We start from the raw sequence: 24,067 nt of genomic DNA, 5'->3' as shown, positions 1-24,067 counted from the left end.
ATCCATTTACCTGCAAATGCCATGATTTTATTCTCTTTTATTGCTGAGTAAAATTCCATTATATATATATGCCACATTTTTTTTATCCAGTCATCTACTAAAAGACATCTAGGTTGGTTCCACAGTTTAGCTATTGTGAATTGTGCTGCAATAAACATTAATGTGGCTGTGTCCCTGTAGTATGCTGTTTTTAAGTCCTTTGGGTATAGAGCGAGGAGAGGGATAGCTGGGTCAAATGGTGGTTCCATTCCCAGGTTTACAAGGAATCTCCATACTGCTTTCTATATTGGCTGCACCAATTTGCAGTCCCCCCAGCAATGTATGAATGTACTTGTTTCCCCACATCCTCACCAACATTTATTGTTGTTTGTCTTCATAATATCTGCCATTCTGACTGGAGTGAGATGATATCTTAGAGTAGTTTGATTTGCATTTCTCTGATTGCTAGAGAAGATGAACATTTTTTCATAGATTTGTTGTTTGGCTGTATATCCTCTTCTGAGAAGTGTCTGTTCATGTCCTTGGCCCATTTGTTGATTGGATTATTTGTTTTTTCAGTGCTTAGCTTTTTGAGTTCTTTATATACCCTAGAGATTAGTGCTCTATCTGATGTGTGAGGGGTAAAAATTTGCTCCCAGGATGTAGACTCTCTGTTCACCTCACAGATTGTTTCTTTTGCTAAGAAGAAACTTTTTAGTTTGAATCCATCCCATTTATTAATTCTTATTTTTAATTCTTATGCTATAGGAGTCTTATTAAGGAAGTTGGGGCCTAATTGACATGATGAAGATTAGGGCCTACTTTTTCTTCTATTAGACCCAGAGTCTCTGGTTTAATTCCTAGGTCCTTGATCCATTTTGAGTTAAGTTTTTTTATATGCCACATTTTTTAATCCATTCATCTACTGAAGAGCATCTAGTTGGTTCCACGGTTTAGCTATTGTGAATTATGCTGCTATAAGCATTGATGTGGCTGTGTCTGATGTGTGAGGGGTGAAAAACTTGCTCCCAAGATGTAGACTCTCTGTTCACCCCACAGATTGTTTCTTTTACTGAGAAGAAACTTTCTGATTCCATCCCATTTATTGATTCTTGTTTTTTATTTGTTTTAATTAGTTACACTTAACAGTATAATAACATTGACATATCATACATTTGAATCAGATGGAATATAATATTTCATTTTTCTGAGTATACAGGTTGCAGAATCACATTGGTCGTGCATTCACATATATACACACAGTAATAATAATGTCTGCTTCATTCTACTATCCTTCCTATCTCCCCCCCACTCATCACTTCTCTCTACCTAATCTAGGGTAATGCTATTCTTTTTTTTTTTTCCTCACATCTTGATTCTTGGTTTTAATTCTTGCACTACAGGAGTCTTATTAAGGAAGTTGGGGCCTAAGCCCCCATGATGGAGATTAGGGCTTACTTTATCTTCTATTAGATGCAGAGTCTCTGGTTTAATTCCTAGGTCCTCAATCCACTTTGAGTTGAATTTTGTACATGGTGAGAGATAGGGGTTGTTTATTTATTTATTTATTTTGCTTATGGATTTCAAGTTTTCCCAGCACCATTTGTTGAAGAGGCTATCTTTTATCCAATGCATGTTTCTGGCACCTTTGTCTAATATAATTGTAATTTTGTGGGTTAGTCTCTGTATCCTCTATTCTGTACCATTGGTCTACCAGTCTGTTTTGGTGTCAATATTATGTTGTTTTTGTTATTATTGCTCTATAGTATAGTTTAAGGTCTGGTATAGTGATGCCACCTGATTCACTCTTCCTGCTAAGGATTTCTTTAGCTATTCTGGGTCTCTTATTTTTCCAGATGTATTTCATGATTGCTTTTTCTATTTGTATGAGGAATGCCATTGGGGTTTTGATCAGAATTGCATTCAATCTGTATAGTGCTTTTGGAAGTATGGTCATTTTGATAATATTAATTCTGCCTATCCAAGAGCAAGGTAGCTCTTTCCATCTTCTAAGGTCTTCTTTGATTTCTCTCTTTAGGGTTCTGTAGTTTTCATTGTATAGATCTTTCACCTCTTTTGTTAAGTTGATCCCAAGTATTTTATTTGTTTGAGGCTATTGTAAATGGGGTAGTTTTCCTCATTTCCTTCTTAGTGGATTTGTCACTTATATACAGAAATACCTTTGATTTATGGGTGTTGATTTTATATCCTGCTACTTTGCTGAATTCATTTACTAGTTCTAGAAGTTTTCTGGTGGAGCGTTTTGGGTCTTCTAGGTATAGAATCATATCATCAACAAATACTGCTAAAGTAAGTTCTTCTTTTCCTATGTGTATCTGTTTAATTTCTTTCATCTTTCTAATTGTTCTGGCCAGTGTTTCAAGAACTATGGTAAATAGAAGTGGTAAAAGAGGGCGTCCCTGTCTTGTCCCAGTTTTTAGAGGAAATGCCTTCAATTTTTCTCCATTTAAAATGACATTGGCCTGGGGCTTAGTTAGCGTAGATAGCCTTTACAATGTTGAGATATGTTTCTGTTATCCCTAGTTTTTCTAATGTTTTAAATAGAAAGGAGTGGTGTATTTTGTCAAATTATTTGTCTGCGTCTGTTGAGATGATCATATGATTCTTATCTTTGAGTCTATTGATTGGAATATTACTCAGCAATAAAAGAGAATAAAATCATGTCATTTGTAGATAAATGGATGGCATTGGAGAAGACAATGCTAATTGAAGTTAGCCAATCCCCCCTAAAACAAATGCAGAATGTTTTCTCTGATATAAGGAGGCTGATTCATAGTGGGGTAGGGAGGGGGAGCATGGGAGGAATAGAGGAAATCTAGATAGGGCAGAGGGGTAGAAAGGGAAGGGAGGGGGCAGGGGGTTAGCAAGGATGGTGGAATGTGATGGACATCATTATCCAAAGTACATGTATGAACACACAAATTGGCATCAGCATTCTTTATATACAACCAGATATATGAAAAATTGTGGTATATATGTGTAAGAAGAATTGAAATGTATTCCACTGTCATTTATTTTTTTAAATCAGTTAAAAATTTTTTTTAAAGAAATGGAATACTAAGAATTAGAATGATATTTTCAATGATTCAGAATATCTGTTCTTCACGCTAACATTTGATGCAGTTGCCTTTCATAATAAAAACATTTTTTCCAACCCCCAAAGCAAAGTGTGGGAAGAAGCAATTATGTTTGGGGAATGAGTTTTTCAAGCACAACTTCAGTTCAATCCATCAAATATTTGTTTAGCGCTTGCTCTATTAGGCTGTCCTAGTGAATGAACCTACCACTAGGTTGGTTCCTGGCATAAAGGAGTCTACATTATTCTTGTAATCCAGCCCTTTGCCACTAATGTGTTTACTGCAAGTGGTCACTGGGAATTTCTAAGAGGATAGCTCTATTATTGCTCTGCGGTAATGTTTGTTTAATGCAAAGCTTAATGGGTCTATTCTATCCCAGACCCATTTTGATTGTTGCAAAAGTCATCAAATTCAATGGAATTTAACGGCAAAAGAAAAGGAGAAGGTGACAATTGCAATAGATGGAGTTGAATGCATTGTGTTGAATTCCTATAAAATTGATTATATGTTAGTATTTGAAAGTAATATTTGAATTTAACATTTTATCTTAGACATAAACTTGAAATTCATTGTGTAACTTTGTAGTAGACCCATATGAGACATGTAAAAGCTAAATTATTCAGTTTATTATTCCAGTGGAATAGTAAATGATTCTAATGGTAATGATTCTAAAGGTAAGTATAAAGAAGTTTCTTTAATTGAAAAATAGTGGTCTTTTATAACTTTTGGGTTTTTTTTTCTTCATGATGAATTTTCTATAGCTTTTCCTTCAGAATAAAAGAGTAGTTATCTTAAGACTCTAGGTAGTTGCACGCAATTGTTTCATTTTAAAGAAAAAATAATAAACATTTTTTTTTCAATTTCTGCAAGTCCCTGGAGGGGAAAAATTGTCTCTCCTGATACTTTGCCTATTTTTTGTCTTTGTTATTAAGGTTTGAAAAGATGTGAATAACTCCCATTCCTTCCTTCTTTATAGGAATGTTATTTTTAACACCACTGTGCTTTAAAATGTAAACCAAGTATAAATCAGAGAAATAAAATTCATTTAGCTACCACATTAATGACAGATTATTAAGAACTTGGAAATCAATTGTTGGGCTAAATTTTGTCTTCTTCCCTAATTCTCTTAAACCTATTTGTATATAGAAGCAGTTTAATAAGCAAATAGGAAATTTCATTCTAAAAAATAATTGCTTATTTCTATTATTAGCAACAAGCCCCTAAAATAACTTCAACCATTTAAAAATGTATTTTAGGTATATCCTATATAGAAGATGAACAAATGATAATTTTATATACATATTCACTAGGTAATGGTTATTACAATCAACTAATTAACACGTACATCACTACCTACACTCTCTGCTAGATCCCTAGAACTTATTCATCTTATAATTGAAAGTTTGCACTCTTTGATAAACACCTACCCATTCCTTTTCCCCAGCATCTGGCAGCCACTTTTTACTCTCTACTTCTATTTGTTGGCTTTTTTTAGATGCCACATATAAGTGAACTCATACAGCATTGGGCTTTCTGTGCCTGGCTTACTTCACTTAGCATAAAGGCCTCCATGTGCATTTATACTATTCCCAAAGACTGTATTCCCTTCATTTTTTTGTAGTTGAATAACATTCCACTATGTGTATTAATAAATATACCACATACATTTTGTTCATTCATCTATTGATATGATACTTAGGTCATTTCCATATTTTCAGAAATTATTTGGATTTGTTTTCCTAAAACTTGGTAGGATGGTGATGTTCTTCCATTTTCTACCTGAAGAAATGGGAACCCAGTTCAGGAACTAACATTACTATGATATTAATCAACCCTAGCATTAAGAATTGGGAGTCCTGGGCTGGGGATGTGGCTCAAGCGGTAGCGCGCTCGCCTGGCACATACCAACAAAGATGTTGTGTCCGCCGAGAACTAAAAAATAAATATTAAAATTCTCTCTCTCCCTCTCTCTCCTCTCTCACTCTCTCTTTAAAAAAAAAAAAAAAAAAAGAATTGGGAGTCCAGAATTTCAGTTGTCCCAACTGTCTCTAGCTTTAGGTTACACGAGATACCTCCAACTTGAATCTACTATCATAATCCTTTATCTAAAATTATAAAACAGTTGGAAATCAAATATTGATGTTTTGAATATGAGGGAATAACATTTTTTGACAAAATGAAATGCATGTAGTGGATACAATACATGTAGTTATCTGAAAGAAAAATAATAATTTTCTCTGTATTGAGTGATGCTATATTTTCGAGTTTTCCAAATGACATACTTCTGAAAAATAATGTCTCCAGATGTAAAACTTGATAAGAGATACTAGTTTGCAAATAATCTGAATTAAAAAATTGAAACCAATTTTCTTTTTTTAACTAAAAATCTTCTCCAAAGCTAAATTATATTCTAATAAGAATGACTCCTAGAGGAGACTATTTCACAAACTTACATAATCATAAAAACTCTTTTTTTTCCCAGCAGAACATCTGTTTAGGAGAACAATTTGGGTAACAATGATGAGAACATATCTTCAGACATTAGAAAAAAGAATAATTACCCTGACAATTTAAGTTTTAGCCAACTCTACTAGATTCAGACACATACTTCAGAAAGTTAATCTATAATATCACCTTATATTGGTATGAAAACAACTAATTTTTATGGATTTGATTAGATTTCATAACTAATTGATGTAATTACGCCTTGGAGGTGATTCTATCGAGTACTCTGTTGGTCAAGTTGTTGCTCTAAATTTGTTGAAATAGAGTATTACTGACCATCAAAGGTCCCGGGCACAGTGACTGAGCCTTGTTATGTTCTGTGGGGCTCTGTCCAAAATTTCAGTGATAGAGGCAATCCACATGTGATGGCTGGCTCTATAGAAGCCATGAAATTTGGCAGATGAAGCCATGTAAATGGGCAAATGAATAAAAGGCATTTCCCTGTTTGTATACTAGGTGTTTTTCACTCTTGGAAAGGTCAATGAGTATGAAGTGGTATTTGCAATAAATTTGTAGCTCTGGGTTCTTTTGTCATTGCTCCTGGTATTGTTAGGGGATTTAAACTGTCACTTCTCTTATTGTTTGGAATTTTCTGTAAGTATTCAATTTATTTTTGGAAAATGTTTTAGAATTGTTTTTGGTCACCTCCTACCTTTATACATTTAAAGTCAACTTTAAAAATGCCAAGACTATCAGTCAGTTGGATTATTTCATTATATCAGTTGGCAACTTAGTTTTCAGTTCTTACACATCTGTTAAATTTGGTGTCTAAATGATAGATTGTCTACCAGTGTTTCATTCTTCTCTCCAACAGTTCAATTTCATTATGTTTGTAATTTGTGTGGTCTACCATACTTAATATATGCCTGTAGAAATCTTTTTGTTATTGTGTCTCATAAGCAGCACGTGGGAAATTGGTTCCCATTAGTAAATTTCCTACATTCCAAAAACATCTTTGATATAAAGGACAAAATTTCCATTATTATTGGACGAATCAAAAAGAATATAAATAATACAAAGCTGGTTTATAAGTTGTTGACATAATTTCATGGATCTTGCAATTTGTTAAAAAAAATGAAGTCTGTAAACCTTCTAATTAATGGGGTCTCACCTAGTGGTCCTAAGACCTTTGATCCAATGCTAAAATGTGTATAGGTCTTTGGGTTCTCCATTAGATACATAAACATACTGTGTACTGAGATTTTTTTTTTTTGTACTGGGGATTGAACTGAGGGGCACCCAACCACTGAGCAACATCCCTAGCCCTATTTTGTATTTTATTTAGAGACAGGGTCTCACTGAGTTGCTTACACCTCGATTTTGCTGAGGCTGACTTTCTTGCAATTCTCAGACCTCAGCCTTCCAAGCCACTGGGATTACAAGCATGAGCCACAGAGCACAGCCATGTACTGAGATTTTTAAGTGAACTGATTTAAGAGAAAGATTTGAATGGGGAAGAGACAGAAAAGACTGCTTGAGGATTTTAAATAGCTAATATTGGGAGCAGGGAAGATGGACATGGAGGAGACTGGAAACACCAAACATAAGCAAGTCTGCTTTGCTAAGTGTCTGCTCTAAATATCTCACCAAATGTCCTGCAGGGAAAAACCCAAATAGTAGTGCTAACATGGGTACCTGAAGTGGAGATGGTTCACATTTTGTCAATTTTGGGTTGGAAATATGATATATGTTTTAAAGTTTGAAAGGTAGGGTTGCTAACATATCACTAAAAATCTCTCCTAGACCTTGTGCTTGTTTTAATTGAGGCTGCTTTGAAAGTCTGACCCACGTGCTTCCTGAGCTAAGAAGCTTTCTTTGGGGGTTCTTGAAAGTCCAAATCTCTTCAACCATCCTGCAGATCCTCCCTGCCTTCTTTAATATCTGAAACCCTTGTCAGTGAACTCAGAGCTGTAAGCTTCAGTCTGGAAGTAGGCTGAGGGAAAGAGGTGGGATCTAGTGGAAATTCAAGGACAATGAATCTGAAAGGTTTGATTTGGGGAGAGACACAAGGAAAGGAGATGCCTGTGCTCTAACCCCAGGCATTTGAAGAATAACTGCCACCATTTATCCTTTATTTAAAAATGATGCACTGTAGAACACCTCTGTCTTCCCGAGGGGAGGTTAGTATTAACCCCAGCTGTTCTTTACCAAGTTTGTGATTTTAAATATGTACATATCATTAATTATCTCAAAATAATATCTCTTTAATTTTTAGCTTAAATGTCCAAGGAAATCATTGAGTCAGAGATACACAAAACTAGCTTAAGTTTCAGTTAGTTTATAACACCACAACCATATTATCTTAGGTGAAGGAAGCTTAGTGGTTCACAGATGAAGAGCCCGAGGTCTAGAAGTGGAATGACTTGCCCAAGTCTTCAGAGCTGTGCTTTCTCTCATGGTGTCACATGGCCCTCAGTGCCTATTTGGATTGACTTAATTCACCTTAAAGAAAAAAAAAAGCTTCCCTAAAATACTATAAAAAGTCAAGGGCTTGTCATAAATTTTTAGCCCTAAAATTCAAATTAAAATATAAGAAAAGTCATACTTTAATAAAGACCAGCATTAGCTTGTTACTAGATAAAACACTACTGGAACTTATTTGGAATCTGAAAGAAGTTTAAAAATAAGTAAAGGCAAGGATAAATTTTGCAGATCTACAAAATGCAAGTTGGCTTGAAGAAACACACGGTAGGAATTCAAAGAGAAGACACCTGCTTATGTTAGTCCCTGCTTACTCAGCGAGCTGCCTACCCACCTGTTCTACTAATGAGCTTTTTCTTACCAAACCCCTCCCAGTACTGCCTTAGCTTGACAACCTTATGAAGTGAAGAGGTTATTGTCCTGCTTGGCATGAGCAAAACTGTTCTTTAATTAAACTCTAATGTCATGCATATTTCAGAAATTATCTTCATTATTTTTTTCTGCCATAACTACAATCTTTACCACTTTCAAAACTTGGGATGACTCCTGAAGCTCTCTGCATCTGAATCAGAAAATAATCATTCACCTTGAACCAGCTCACCTTGCTTTCCCTCTTCCTTTAATATTCTGCCTTGAAATGGACCTAAGACTTGAAGTGTCCTGGGTAATAATGTGGTGCATATGGAGGAGGAGAAAAGATAAAGCAGCATATTTTTAAATATTTTAAAGATGCATTTTTTTTAAAACTAATACTAATACTATTAATTTTTGTTGCAGGAAAGATTCCTGGGGAAGGTTTTCTTTTTAATTTTTGTATAGGAAGTTTAGTGGGAGTGCTCTTAGGAACTATGATTGTGAGGGAATGGAGTGATATGAACAGAGGGAGAAATTGAACCGCAATGTAGTCACAGTGAAGATCTCTGATTCCATAGAAAGTTCTGTAGTGGATGTCTCTACGGAGTTGACCACATGGAGGCAAGAGAGCAAATACCTTTATACCCTTATTTGGATGTGGTCTGGCTGTGGAATGGGGTGTGGGTAGTGTGAATTTGTGGAATGGGGTGTGAGTAGTGTGAATTAAGACAAAGGGCTCTCCTTAGCTGGCCAGAGTGAATCCCAGAGATAAACTTAGCTAAGATTCATCACCTTCTCAAACTTACAGAAGGCATGGAAATGAGTGTTTCATTCCTGGAGGGTGGATCTGGGCAGAGCGCTCTACCTGGCACCTACAATAGTCAGATCCACAGGCTTCAGATAATAAGCTCCTCCTGGGTCACATAGACTATTCTAGGAAAATTATAAGAGGACAGTTAGTGAGATAAGCCCTTACTACAGTGGCTTCAGCTGGTCTCAAGTCAATAACTTAATATGTCTCTTCCACTGCCTACTCTAGATTCCACTTACCTTTACCTAGTGTCTCTGCTAGTCTAGATTTTATATTCGTTGACATGACTGGGACCCTCATCTCTGATGTGTCTGAGCAAGTTCTTCACAGTATATAGCTGCTGAAATTGCTCATTTACAAGCAAAATTGTTCCAAAGAGTACACAGAGGAACTGAAAAAGTTCAGCAGGATGCCCACATGTTCTTCCAGGCTTTCACTGGGTAACAGCACTCTACTTCCTCCTGCTGATCCAGTCAATTATTCCTGCTGGGCTATGACTCCTTTCCTTTCCTATTGGTCTCTAACCCTACAGAGTCCACTGTTTGAAAGAAAGGGAACTATATGTTTTTCATGTTGGCTACCGAGAGAGTGATGGTACCCACTCTTTAGTTCCTAGCCCCTAATGTTATTTGTTGGGAAAACAGCACTGTTAGAATGTAGGGTGTGAGACTACACTTTGGAAGAAGATTCCTCAATCTCCCTTTGTGTCGTTTGCAAGCTGGTGCTTCATCTGTTCCTTCTTGGTAGCACAAGCTCCAATGGCTTGTCTTGTCATCTGACCACTGCAAAATATGTGGGATCCTGTGTCAGTGGGTCAAAGGCTGTGTAAACTCAGAGAGGGAATCTAGATTAGACCTTGTAGGCTGGGAAGCCAAAAACATACACAGAATAATTCTACTCAAATTGAGTTGTTGTTGCTCCTTCTAGGGTGAAAGCAACCAACTCCAACTGACTTGTCAAAAAGAGACTAGACAGGCTTCTTGAGGAGCGGTGCCCTTAAGGTTGCTCAATTCATGCATCTACTGTGGCAGAGTGAAGTGGATAATCCAGTCAATTGATGTCAATTGATGTTGTCTTTCCAACATCAATTGACTGGATTATTCAATGTGGATGTGTACTGCTCTTCTGAGGTAGTTACTATTGATGGGAGTTCATATATAATCAAAGGCCTTCACATTCTATATGCCTATTTCTCAATCCTCCTTTCAAATTTTATCTTAAAGGCCCTTACCTTAACAGTAAAGCCTTTTTTCCATTGTCCATGAATCTTTGTATATTCTAACATTGGGGAACTTGAATTTCTCTTTTCATACAATCTATATTTTTTATAGACCATTACCCAAAGTGGCCATTCACTTTGTATGAGCAATTCATGTGCCTCCAGCAACAGCAATCAAACTCTCTGTACCTTATGAATACTATATTTCATATTTCATCCTGTTGATTTACAAAATTAATCTAACAAGTTCTCTATTGTAAGTTGTGTTCTCCTACCTTTTTGCAAATATAAATAACATCAGTGTAAATTTAAATTGTAGATCCCTAATCTAAACATATTGAAAAGGGTTCTCTTTTCTTGTGTGAATTCATAAGTAAATAAATCTTTATCAGAAAAAGTTTCTCTATTTTCCCTTCTTAAAAATCTGGGCCTAGTAGTTGTGATGAAAATAAATCACAGCTGGGAATCTTCTGGTTTTCATATGTCTTTATTTTAATTCTGTCACTCATCAGCTCTGTGATTTTATGTTAGTTAATTAAATTCTCTGAACCTAAGATTTTATTATTAGTAAGTGTGTAACTCCTGCCCTTATCCCTTACATCTTTATTGTAAAACAAAACAAAACAAAAAAGCACTTTACTAATGTAGAAGGGATCAACGGTTATGTCATGTCTGGGACAGGGACAGAATAGTACAATGAACAGAAATAGAGAAAAAGCAAAAACCCTTTCTCTTTCAAACTGTATCCCAGTTTGCCTAGTTTCAGGATCATACATATTTGCACAGAGAAATAAGAAAAATACAACTCATTAGTTTTGCTGCAAAACAGGCAGGGGCTTTTGCTTGCATAGCAACCAGCAGTAGGATAGAGGAGAGCAGGTTTCAGCTGTTGGTCCAGATGCTTGCTGATATTCACAATGTCAACAGAGCATCTGGATGGTTCACTGAATCTCCCATCCATCACCAAGATGCTCGGTTTGGTGTGGACAAAATTGCAAGTTGATCATAGGAAGGAAAATAATGCACATCAACAGAAATACATAAAATTATATGTGTTCCCAGTCTAGTATGCTTGAATGTGTATGTCTCTCCTGGTACCCTCTTAAGTGGGAATATTAGGCAGCCTATTAAAACAGCAGGAGCAGCCATAAAGACAGAAGGGATGCAAATGATAATAGGATAAATGGTCTTTCATTCTATTGCAAATAAGCACAAGCAAACCTTTTAAAACAGAGAACTCTAGGAACCATCCCAAGCTGGTATAGGTTTATTTGTTTCATCTAAAGGTTTTCAAACTGTGGCCTTTCCAAAAGCCAAGGATCATCTAATTAGTAGGGGAGGAACCCACAAATCCTTGTTTCTTTTCCAAGAATCTGAGAATATGATAAGATGGGAGCCTTTCCAGACATGATGCCAATGATTTAAAAATTCCAGGCCCTAACCTGAAACTCAAATCAGTGCACCCAGATTCCAGATTGGGATGGGATGTGGGGGGATTTAGATGACACATTAATCCTCTACCCCCAACCATGCAAGAGAAGGGAAGTGAGCCACACATTTTTCTCAAGGGAAGAGGAAGTAAATCTGCTTAGACTCTCATTCTTTTCCTTTTTCTCCTCTATTTCTGTAGCTTTGTGAGAACTTTGAAAATGTGATTGATTCTTTTTAATAATGAACCTCTTTTATTTTGAGGCTTCTCATTTATTCCATATTTGTTATAAATATAAATCACCTAATACATGATAACTGGAAACACAATAACATTAGCATATTTCATCCAGTGTGTGCTTATATACATATTAAGCAACCAAGAACCCACAAAATGTGCAGAGTCCTTTTACTTGCCTTTTGCTTATCTCTCATTCAGTCCTCCACCCCCTAAAGTGTGACTCCCACTCCTTGCTACAAGATAATTGAAATGTCTTTTGCCAAAGTCAGTGATGACTTCTTTGCTGATAAATTCAATAGACAGTCCTTATCTCATCTACCTCTCAGCAGCCTTCCACATGCTGACTGGTTTCTCCTTGAAAAAGCTTCTTCCAAAAATACTTGGACACCTTGCTATTTGGCTTCCCCTCCACTTCTCTCCTTTGCCTCTTTCTTTGGTCCTAGGCTTTCTTTCTCCACCCCCTCCCCTCCCTCCCCTGCCCTTCCCTGATTTCTTTTTTCCTCTCCTGTTCTCACTCTGCTCAATCTGAGTAAATAGATCTACTCTGTTTACTGATAGCTCCACAATCCCTCATTCTGTATTTACTACACAGCTCCTTATATATCTGATTGATTTGAAATTTATACTTTCATCTGAATTTTCACACCTAGAGGCTACTCCATATATCAAATTGCCCCTGGGATGCCTTGATGTTGTTGTCTCACAGGTGCCCTGTTCCAGAATAACCAAAGAAAAGCTCATCATCTTCCCCCACAAATTGGACTCTCCTGCATTTTGCCTTCCTCACTGAATGGGACCAACACTCAACAGTGTGAGTCAGAACTATGGGTGGCACGGTTACCACTTCTTTTCTCTCATATTGTGCACATTCAATTAATCACCCAGTTCTATGGAATGTAACTCAAAAATATTTTCAAGTATATGCTCTGCCTTCTTCCTCCATGGATATTCCACCATTTCTCCCCAGATTAGCATATAACTCCCCCTTCAAGCTTGCCAAAATTGGAAGGGACTGCAAATTTGGTGAGTTTTTAGAAAGCAAGTCTTAATGTCTGCCAAAGAAGAATAAAGAAGGCTCCATCGGTTGGGCCACAACAGCGCTTCACATTTTCCTTGTGGATACCTTTCAGTTCACATAGAGTGTGCTTCAGAGGGAAAGTTAAGAGCTCCTTCTACTTCTGTTCCCCTCTATTTTCTTCTCCTAATGATCCCTTCTGCTCTTCCCTCACACTCTCACGTTAAGTGCCTTAAAACCCTCGAGATTCCAATGCTGTCTCCCAGCTCATTCATAGGGCCTCACCAGGTCATAGCCAAAGAAACCTGTAGACCACAAAGAAGATGGACACACTTGTCTTTTGTGAGTACTGAATGCCTCTCTTGGCACAACTTTTCCATAATACCATACTTTCCTGATCTTTCTCTCTAGGATGGAGAGGAAGAGGGAAGAAGAAGGGACAGTGGCATCATTATATTGGCCTCCTGATTGGCAGCCTCCAAGTTCTTAGGGTGGAGGACCTTCCCACTCTTCCCACTTCCTCTCTCACTGTGCCTTCCCCTCAGCCAAGCAGGATTCTTTCAAGTTCTTCACCATCTAGACCTGTGATCTCTATCCCTTGCACATCTTATCTCCCCTGCCCAACTTAAACATTCATTGAATCTCATATTTTTTTTTGTCTTAAAATGTTCTCTTTCTTTCCTTCCCAGTTCTTTACATAAATACAATTCAGTGTGACTCAAGTCTCATCTGGGTGTTTGTTTATACCATATCTTGTTTAGTTTTATTTGTTTATCCAATCCTATCAATAGCAGGGGGATAAAATAACAAACTTCAATTGAATTTCTGGTTTCCTCTGCATATAAAAAGTGCTTCCTACTAGAGAGTGCTAGTTTTTCTGTGACTCTGTTGGCTGATGATTGTCTTTAGGTGGAGGGTGGCAGAATGTGATTTCTAGTTACAATCATGCTAGGAGACCTTCCAGCTGTGGGATAAAGCCAAGACCTCTTGTGCAAAGGTACAGAGGACAGCCAGGATGAATTAGGAACTGGTATTTAATCTTCAATGTTGGTGTTACAGAGAGGTGGGTGAAGGATTGTTATAGCATAAGGCATTTAATACCTGTCATGGTACTATGCAGCATTAGCATAGGAAAAATAAAAATCATTCCCAGCAGTCTGGGGCTTAGATTCAAAGTGTGGTTATTGACATCATTATTTAGTGCTAGAATTTCTATCAACAGAGTTGATATATCTCTGGCTCCTTATTTATTTATTTATTTTTTATGGGCTCACTTTTGTTTTTATTTCTAATTTGTTATACATGACAGCAGAATGCATTTCAATTCATTGTACACAAATGAAGCACAACTTCTCATTTCTCTAGCTGTACATGGTGAAGAGTAACATCATTCGTGCAATCATACATGTACATTAGGTAATAATGTCCTTCTCATTCCACCATCCTTCCCACCCTCACACCCCCTCCCCTCCCTCACTCCCCTCTGCCCAATTCAAAGTTCCTCCATTCTTCCCTAGCCCACAATCCCCTCCATTATGGATTAACGTCCACATATCAGAGAAAACATGTGGCCTTTGGTTTTGGGGGATTGGCTTATTTCACTTGGAGAGATTCTCCAACTCCATCCATTTTTCTGCAAATGCCATAATTTCATTCTTCTTTAAGGCTGAGTAATATTGCATTGTGTATATACACCACAATTTATTTATCCATTCATCTGACTGCAAATTGGTGTAGCCGCTGTGGAAAGCAGTATGTAAATTCCTTAGAAAACTTGGAATGGGGGAACTGGAGTTGTAGCTTAGAGGTAGAGTGCTTGCCTAGCGTGAGGCCCTGGGTTCGAGTCTCAGCACCATCTATAAATAAATGAATAAAATCAAGGTACATTAACAACTAAAAGTATATTTTAAAAAGAAAGAAAGAAAGCGTGGAATGGGACCACCATTTGACCCAGCTATCCCACTCCTTGGTTTATACCCAAAGGGCTTAAAATCAGCATATTACAATGATGCAGCCACATCAATGTTTACAGCAGCTCAATTCACAATAGCTAAACTCTGGCTCATTATTTAAATGTGTGTGTGTGTGTGTGTGTGTGTGTGTGTGTGTTTCTCTTAGCAAGAAGGATGTTACTATCTGTTAGATGTGATGTGTTGGCAAAGCCGAAAAAGCACAGAATATGAAATCGTGAGCTCAAGCACTAACAATATTTGGGAAAGGAAACAATCCCAGGAGAAAGAATTGGGTAAACTTGATAGGTTTTCTGATTTGTCTTTTTCACAAAAATGTTCTTACATCTCTAATCGATCTCATGTGTTCTCTGCCATGTTCTCCTTCCCTGCAGCATACCATAAAAATCACTTTAATCCTTAAAGAATCAGAGTTGGCATACTGATAGCACAATAGCTGCTAGTACATTGATTATTGTACCAGCTTTAGAGATGATCTTCATCATTTTCTTAGGTTTATGATGGCTCTGAAGAAAGTCAGCAGGAAAAGACAAAATAAGAGGCACTGTTTTACAATGAGAGATTGACTAATTTAAATTTTCATCTTAAAAAAATATTTATTCATTAGCCATGCTGACCTCTCTTTGTTAGAGCATGAAAAAAATATACATGAAGAGGTTCTGTACCCTTTTTTCTTTTCTTTTGGTTTGTTTTGTGTTTTTGTTTTGTTTTGTTTTAGTTTTTGCTTACCCTTCATGTCAGAAGATTGTCACAAACTCCTGTTTCTCAGCAATGGGCATTTTCAAACCCTACTAGATATTATGTTATTACAGGCAGGGACTAAAATAAGACTTTATGGGTGGGGGTCTGTTTTCTAAGAAGGCACAAGTGATCAGAGCTCTTATGCACCTCCTGAGAATTTTGCAGAGGTGAGACTTTATATCAAGTTGATAATTCCATTCCTCAGAGATACTGAACTAATATGGGCAACGGAACCCGTAGACACCAAGCATGTTCACTTGGGCAGTAACAACGGTGTTATCTATTATCAACCTTTATTAGAGTGGTTAGCAAGTAGCTAAAATGAGACCGATTGGGGTTTAATTTTATTTCATTTCACACATTTCCACTTACATAAATGGCATTATCTAGCAATGAACTGATGAGGCCTCCGAAGAGAGGTAAAAGGAGAAAAAAAGAGAGCAAATGTCCAGTTTCACCTGACACTGGAAAAATTGACTGGGTTAAGGCAAAGCTCTACCTTTCTGCAAGAAACTGCAGCAATACCTGGAGCCTGCAGGAAAACACACAATAAAAATAAATACCATATATTGTTTTCACCACAGCTTGAGACAATCTTGCTTGTGATTCCTGGGCTTCTCAGGCTCAAGGCTGGAGGTCTGGGTGTACACAGCTTGAGTGTAGGATGGAGCATCTGGGTTGTATGTACACAGCATTATGTGCAAACATCTCCTATGCCCACGCTTCAGACAATTCTGACAGCTGCTGGCACAAACTATTCTTCCAGCACAATTATACAAAGCCAAAAACAGTCAGCAATTGTATTTACCATTGTGAATTGTGTTCCAAATCATATTCACTATGAGAGACTTGCTTTAATTAGCCAAAGATGTTCACTTAAAAAATAAAAGATTTTGCATGTAAACATCTTCAAAAATGTTTTTATTCTGCCTGGTAACGTTATCATGTTTCTTCCTGAACATATTTTGATTCCTAAGTTAGATCCTACTATAGCCAAAACGCAGGTCTGCAATATGTTGAAATGCTCTGTTATAGTTAGTTCTCAAGATCTTGTTGTCTTGATCCACCAGGAACAGATTAAATGTTGGGAATCATGACAAATAGAATCTTTGATGATATTTGTCTTCAATCTCTCTGAAGAATAAAGGTTTCCAGATGAGTGAGATGATATGACAATAAAGCAGATTTTTTTTTAGATGATGAAACCAAAGATAGTATAAGGCAGAGGAAGCTCAGAAAATTGAAACTTCTAGCCAATCTATTCTGTCCATTACTTTTAGTCTCTTTTGCTCCAATTAAATCTCTTGTTCATTCTACCACCTCACACGAATTGCTAATACACAATGGCATAAATAACTAATGATAGGAATCAAGTGAGATATCCTTTCCCTTATATACTCATTGAGTCTGGTGGACAGTGGGTGCCAGAGTGTGCAGTGGAGGGAGAAGAGAGTTTAACAAGTAAAAGTGAAATAAAGTTTAAAATAAGAATCAGCAGCAGCATGGAGATGAGCCAAGTTGCCTACTGTCTTTCTAGCACTCTGCTATGTCTCTGTAGCCACATTATTTTATTGTCTTCTTACAACAGCCCATGAAATAGATATGTTTTTACTATCTCAACTGTCTAGGTTAAGAAACTAAAAAAGAAGTTGATTTTCAAAAACTCACCCTGATGATATGTGTTTCTACCAGTGTTCTTGGATTCAAATCTTGGTGCCTGAACATTCTAAGTGGTTAACAAAGAGTCAATAGAGCAGAGAAAGGGGCCAAGCCACCTACAAACTGCATCTGAAGACAGGGTTCCAGAAGGAACACATGCTGCGGGGGGCCCCCCTTCTAAAGGGCTGAAGCTTTGGAAAAAAATGAGCAAAGGCTGTTTCCTTCCTCCTTGCTGCCACTCGCTGGTCTTCTCTTTCTGTAACTGTTGTAAGTAAAGATCTGAAAATATCTTGTCTGTCAGGGTTTATTAGAGCATTGATCTGGGCCCAGGTATCCTCTAGGGGAAGGCAGTAAGGAGGGCTGCCTGACCATCCTGGGTCAAATCTCTGGACTACGAATTCTCTGCTGTCCAGCCTGAGTGGGGAGGGAAGAGCAGAGTACCAAGATCCAGGCTCTTGTGTGGTAATGGTTGCTCATTTGTCTGGTTCAGTGCCGCAGTCTGGCTGGGCACAAAATCACGAGCCACTCAAGCAGGAACAAACTTTATTTTTTGAAACTGCCGCCAAAGTCCCATACGCACCCGGGAAAATTGCTGATCCACTCAAGCTGCGTTCTCCAGGAACCCCAGAGGAAGTTCCAACCCCGGAATTCCCTCCTACTGCACTTCCCCAACCAATGGGAACTCTCCAGGAGTAGCAGGCCCAGGTGAACAGCAGGAGTCCAATATCCATATGAATGCAAATCTTAACATAATCATATCATCTCCATGGCTACCAAAAGTGCCATGCATCCTATTACTTGGCTGTGGCTCTTAGCAGTTCAGATCCTGTGTCTTTTCTCTTGGGAATCTGATTGATTTGGATTTGGAGTGGTACTGACTGAGCCAAGGGAGCCCTAACATCTGCCAGAGCCCACAATCGGAAGTCTCAACAGCTGGTAAACAAACAGCAAATGCTACCTGCCTCAAACTGCAATAGCGACAGTTTTTTCAAAGAGTAGGTAGCAAATGTACAGAATTTACTCACTGGAGATTAGCCTCCAAAGATGATTTTTGAAAAATTAAAAAAAAAAAAAACTACAGAGATTCAAGAAATATTTCAACATCACAATCGCTCTTAAAGGGAAATGATGAGCTTAGACTCTACCTATAATCAGGATAGATAGTAGGGTCAACTAGCTTTCTGACTGTGGCAAATACTCAGCTCCCTTACAAAATATTATTTTTTATGTAACCAACCATATATACTAGTATGTATGTATATATACATATATGCATCTATGTACGTATATTTATGCATGTGCACACACATGAGATGGTTCGTTGATTTGGCTAAAACATACTGCTCCATTGTCAATTGTATATTTTTGTTTCAATTTTTAAAGATGAACTAAATTCTAATATATGAGTCTTGACCAGGAGATTGAAGTACTATCATCAAGTGATTTGATAGTCTCAAATAACCTAAAGCTATTTCCAGATTGCTTATTGATTCCTATGGTTTATTTCCTGCTATTGTTATTCTTCTCTTCTTTCACTGTGTCTCTAATTAGAAAACTGTGGCTATAGTGTATGTTTAGAAGTAAACAAGAGAATAAACAAGAAACCTGGAAAGCTTCATTAAATTTCTAGGACACCAAGGAAAGAATCACTATGCCAATCTAGTCATTTATGAAAAGGCAGAAGCTATTTTGCTTTGGATTCTCTTGTTACCACCTCAGGGGTCCATAGAAATCTTTTGAGTCCTTTGTTGTTCTCACATGTTGTTTTTCTTGGAGGATGAATGCACTATGTTTGTTTTTTGTATAATCTTACTCAATAAACTCTGAAATTACAATATAGAAAACATATAATTATGGAAGCAAGCAAAGCAATAATCATTTTGCACCAAACACCAAAGACCTACAACTGCGCAATTAGTATGGCACACCTAGCTGAGATCAAATTTGCATAGTGTTAATGCCAAAGTGATGCTTCCATGTGGTTTGCAAGAATAGAAGGTTTTCTCATCCAAGGGGACTTGCAAACAATAAGAACAGAAAGCTAGCTCTTCAGTGACCTTGCAAATGTCTGTATCTTCCCTTCTAAAATTGCTGGATCATTTTTTTATTTGTCTAATCATCAAGGAATGGTTTTTATGTTATTTCTACCATAAGTTTTTAAAGCTTTGTGCAATCTGATAAATGCTTTATAGTTAATTTAATTCTTTTTTTTTTTTTTTTATTGGTCGTTCATAACATTACATAGTTCTTAATACATCATATTACACGGTTTGATTCAAGTGGATTATGAACTCCCGCTTTTACCCCGTATACAAATTGCTGTATCACATCAGTTACCCTTCCATTGATTGACATATTGCCTTTCTAGTGTCTGATGTATTCTGCTGTCTGTCCTATTGTCTACTATCCCCCCTCCCCTCCCCTCCCCTCCCCTCCCCTTTTCTCTCTCTACCCCTTCTACTGTAAATCATGTCTTCCATTTGTATTCTCTTGACTTACCCCTCCTTACCTCTTATATGACATTTTGTATAACCCTGAGGATCGCCTTCCATTTCCATGCAATTTCCCTTCAGGGAATTTAATTCTTATAATATCCCCTTAAGGTGAACATGAAGCTATTTTTTTATTGGTTCTTCTTAGTTATACATTAACAGAAGAATCCATTTTGATAAAATTATATAAGCATGGAATATATCTTAGTTTCAATTGGTCTCAGCATTCCACATAATTTAAGTAATTGGTCTGAGAGAGTCTAAATGTGTTGGTAGTGCTGAGTGACACACACTCAGAATCTGGCTTCACATGTTTTCCTTAGTATAGGAAGTATCAATTTTTACCTGACCTATAGAGTCCTCTGCATTATTTATTTATTTATTTATTTCTTCTGACTCTAAACAGCTACCATTTAAAAAATACTAGGTTACACTTAGTCTCACATTCACAGTGAAAGTGAAGCAGATTAAATTAAACCCTTCTTAGCTTTGATTTAATGATTTTTAGAAGAGTCATTGGAAAGTAATATCTACATATTTTGAGAACATATAAAGAATGATAGCACTAGTTAACAATGAAGGATATGCTAAATACTCTACCGAACCCTGTGGTTTAGGTTTTATGGATGGGGGAAACTGAAGCTCAAAGTTTAAATAATTTATTTAAAGACACATAACCAATAAGTGGTAGAGTTGGGATTCAAATGCAGGCAGTCTGGCTCCAGCGCCCAGACACTGAATATTGCTTTGCTATAGCCTGGCAATATTTTTACATCTATATGGACATGAATTTCTGTTTGGCTAAGTAGAGATAAACTTAGTAGACAGGTAATAAGAGCCTAAAATGAAAGTGAGCATCATGTCTCCTAGCCAATGTGTGCAGAAGTGAGGGAGTGTCAGAGAACTTCTACAAGTTTCTATGAAGCTTTTCTAACTATTGTGGTCATTCTGTTGTCTCTTTGTAGAAAGATGTAACAGAACAGCTCTGAAACTTTTTGATGCTTTTTCCTTCCTTTTTAAATCCTAATTATAAGATATTGTGCTTTTGAGGGGTCTTTGAAGTTCTTTCCCTTCTCCACTGAAGTGTGTCCATGTGGTCTCTAGACAGCACCTTGGTGAAATGTGTGAAATCACCACAGGTTGGTCAGCAATGGTTGCATTTCTCTGAAGCTGTGTAACTTAATTTTCTTGACTTTTCTGCTTTATTCTCTTTCTATACTTTCATTTTGCTCTATCATACTTCATACGTGTGTTGTGCTCAATGTCAGCAAGGCATGAAAAGGATCTGCAAGGCCTCCTTAGCAACCAGGATACTTCAAGAAGTCCATGCTACAGGTGTTGGCCTGCTGAAGCCAGAGCAGCCACACTGCTGTGATGCTCTTAGGGCCTACTAAGCATGGCCCAGTGACCACTAGCCAGGCTTCTCATACACAGAGCACAGCACACAAGTACACATACCTACTGTAACAACGTTGGAAAAGTAAACAAAATGCTATTTTAAATTATGGACAAAGAATGCTGCTCTTAAAAAGTACCATTCAAGATGCCTCACAGTCAGACCAAGATTCTAATGAAAAGCCTTGCTTCCAGCTTCCAGGCTTACATATCTCTTTGTAATGCTCCACAATAGCATTATTTTTCAATGTGTAGCTGAACTTTCCTATTAAAAAATGAGACTCTGACTTCATTATGGGATTCTGTCCCAGCCCTGTAGCAATTCTGTAATTAGAAATTACAGAAAATGGCCATTATGTGCTTGAACCTACCTGACTACAAAGAAAATATAATAGAGAAAATGATCGTGGTTTGATATTTACAAAGATAAATATCATAATATGACATCATAATATGATATTTGTTCCAATGAAGTATACATTTTTACAGATGTACTTTATCATGTATATTTATATAACATGTACAACATGGTGTTTTGAAATATATATACCATGTTTTGAAATATACATATTCATGTAGTGAAATGATTGCTACAGGTGAGCAAATTAACTTATCTCTTACCCTCCATAATTACCACCTTTTGTTGGGGGAGATGGGACAACCTAAGATCTACTTTCCTCACAAATTTTCAATAGTAGTACAATATTAGTAACTATAATCCTCATGTTGTTCATTAGATGTCTAACATTCATCCTTTATAACTGCAAGTTTGCACCCTTTGACCTATACCCCCCATTTCCTCGCCATGCCTGACTTGATAATCACCCTTCTACAGTTTCTATATATTCACTTTTTTATTTTTAAATGCTACATATAAAAGAGACCATGCTCTGTTGGTCTTTCTGTGGCTGTCTTTTTCTTTTAAGACTGAATAATATTTCATTGTGTGTCTATATATAAATAGCACCATTCCAAGAAATACACAGTTTTGCCCCTTCGAGCTGCACTAAAATTTTTGCCATTTCAATCAAAGTAAAGAAATGGAAATATTCCTAACGTTTTATGGTGGTAGATGTTCTTCCCCGGCAAGTTTCATATAAATTATTTTTGTCAACCTCTGTCAGGGGTTAAACTCTAAACTTATTTCAAAAGGCTTATATACTTTCCCACATGTTTAAAAGCTATAATTAAGTCACTTTGAATTACGCAAATGAAGACTTTGTAAGGACATTTAGGTCTATTCCATACCTTGGCTTTGTGAATAGTGCTGCACAGATGTCTCTTTGACACAGTAATTTAATTTCCTTTGAGCATATACCCAGTAGTGAGATTGCTGGATCATATGGTAGTTCTGTTTGTACTCATTGAAAAATCAGATCATTTATGCCAAAACCGAGTCTTGCTCTAATTCAGTATGTCTCTACAAGTTGGTCACACTCTTTCATGTTGTACTGTTTTGAGGAGACAATTTGTTTTCTTGTTTTTCAAACCTCTGAATATATAGTTGCATTGAGGTTCTGGCAGCCTAAAGTAGAGTATTTTAATCCCTTTTGAGATATTATAACAAAACTATCATAATCTAGATGGTTTATAAACCACAGGAATTTACACAGTTCTAGAAAGTCCAACATCAAGACATCAAGAGACTTGTTGAATGAAGGCCCTTGTTCTAGTCTTTCAGTAGTCCTATAACTTTCCCAAACTGATTGATTGAATGTTGTGCAGTATGTCATATTCTCCCAAATGTGAATGGAAGCCAACTTTACTTCTTTCTCTTTCAAAAGTAATAACTTTGAAGTCTTATCTGAGCATACAAGTCTTTGGCTTTGGCTAAGGGAATTGTGGCATTAGATAGGAGGCGACTACATTGTTAGTCTTAGAAGCTACAGTGTAGGTTAGGTTCATAGACTTTCTGCTCTCCCAGCTGATCAGAAGCTGGAGTTAAAGGAACCTCAGTAGTGGAGCTCTCTTGTACTTGCATTTAGCAGGTTGGAAAGCTGAGGCTTTACAGTTTTTATCGCAAGAACTGTGATGATCAAATGTACCTGACTAAAAGCATGAAAACACCAGTTACAGTTGTTCTATTAAGATTTGGGTGAGGTATTAAAAAAAAAAGTTCTCCAATATTATGTGTAGGAAGATATTTCTAGGAAAAATTTATGGAGACTTATTTTTTTTTAATTTTTTTAGTTGTAAATGGACACAATATCTTAATTTTTATTTTATTTATTTTTATGTGGTACTGAGGATCGAACCCAGTGCCTCCCACGTGCCAGACCAGTGCTCTACCACTGAGCCACAACCTAGCCCCTGAAGACTTATTTTTGAAAGCTGCTTCTAGAAAATAATCTGGACCCAGATGTGTCTGCATGCATGGTTAGTTGTAAACCTCCTATTTAAATGGAAAAGAGCCCCTTTGAAAGTAGAGCAGGTCTTAGGCAGAATCCCACCAGCTCAGGAGACTCTTGAGATCCCAGTAGTTAGAATGACAAACCCTGAGCCAGTTCACCTTTGCCTAGTATTGGTTTACCTTAGGGTAGAGAGTGGCCTTCTGAGAAGGCTGTTTTTGGCATTCCACGAAGAGCTCTCTGCCCAAACGTTAAGAAGTAGTTTGGCCATGTACATGATATGCAGTAGTCATTGACTCATGCCCTTGTATTTCAAACTGAACTGAACAATCAATGATTAGCCTAAGGCCTTGCACACAGTAGGTTCTGACAAATATTTGATGAACAAATA

Source organism: Urocitellus parryii, chromosome 12, assembly GCF_045843805.1.
Source record: "Urocitellus parryii isolate mUroPar1 chromosome 12, mUroPar1.hap1, whole genome shotgun sequence".
Taxonomy (NCBI): domain Eukaryota; kingdom Metazoa; phylum Chordata; class Mammalia; order Rodentia; family Sciuridae; genus Urocitellus; species Urocitellus parryii.
Note: the sequence above shows the minus strand (reverse complement) of the source record.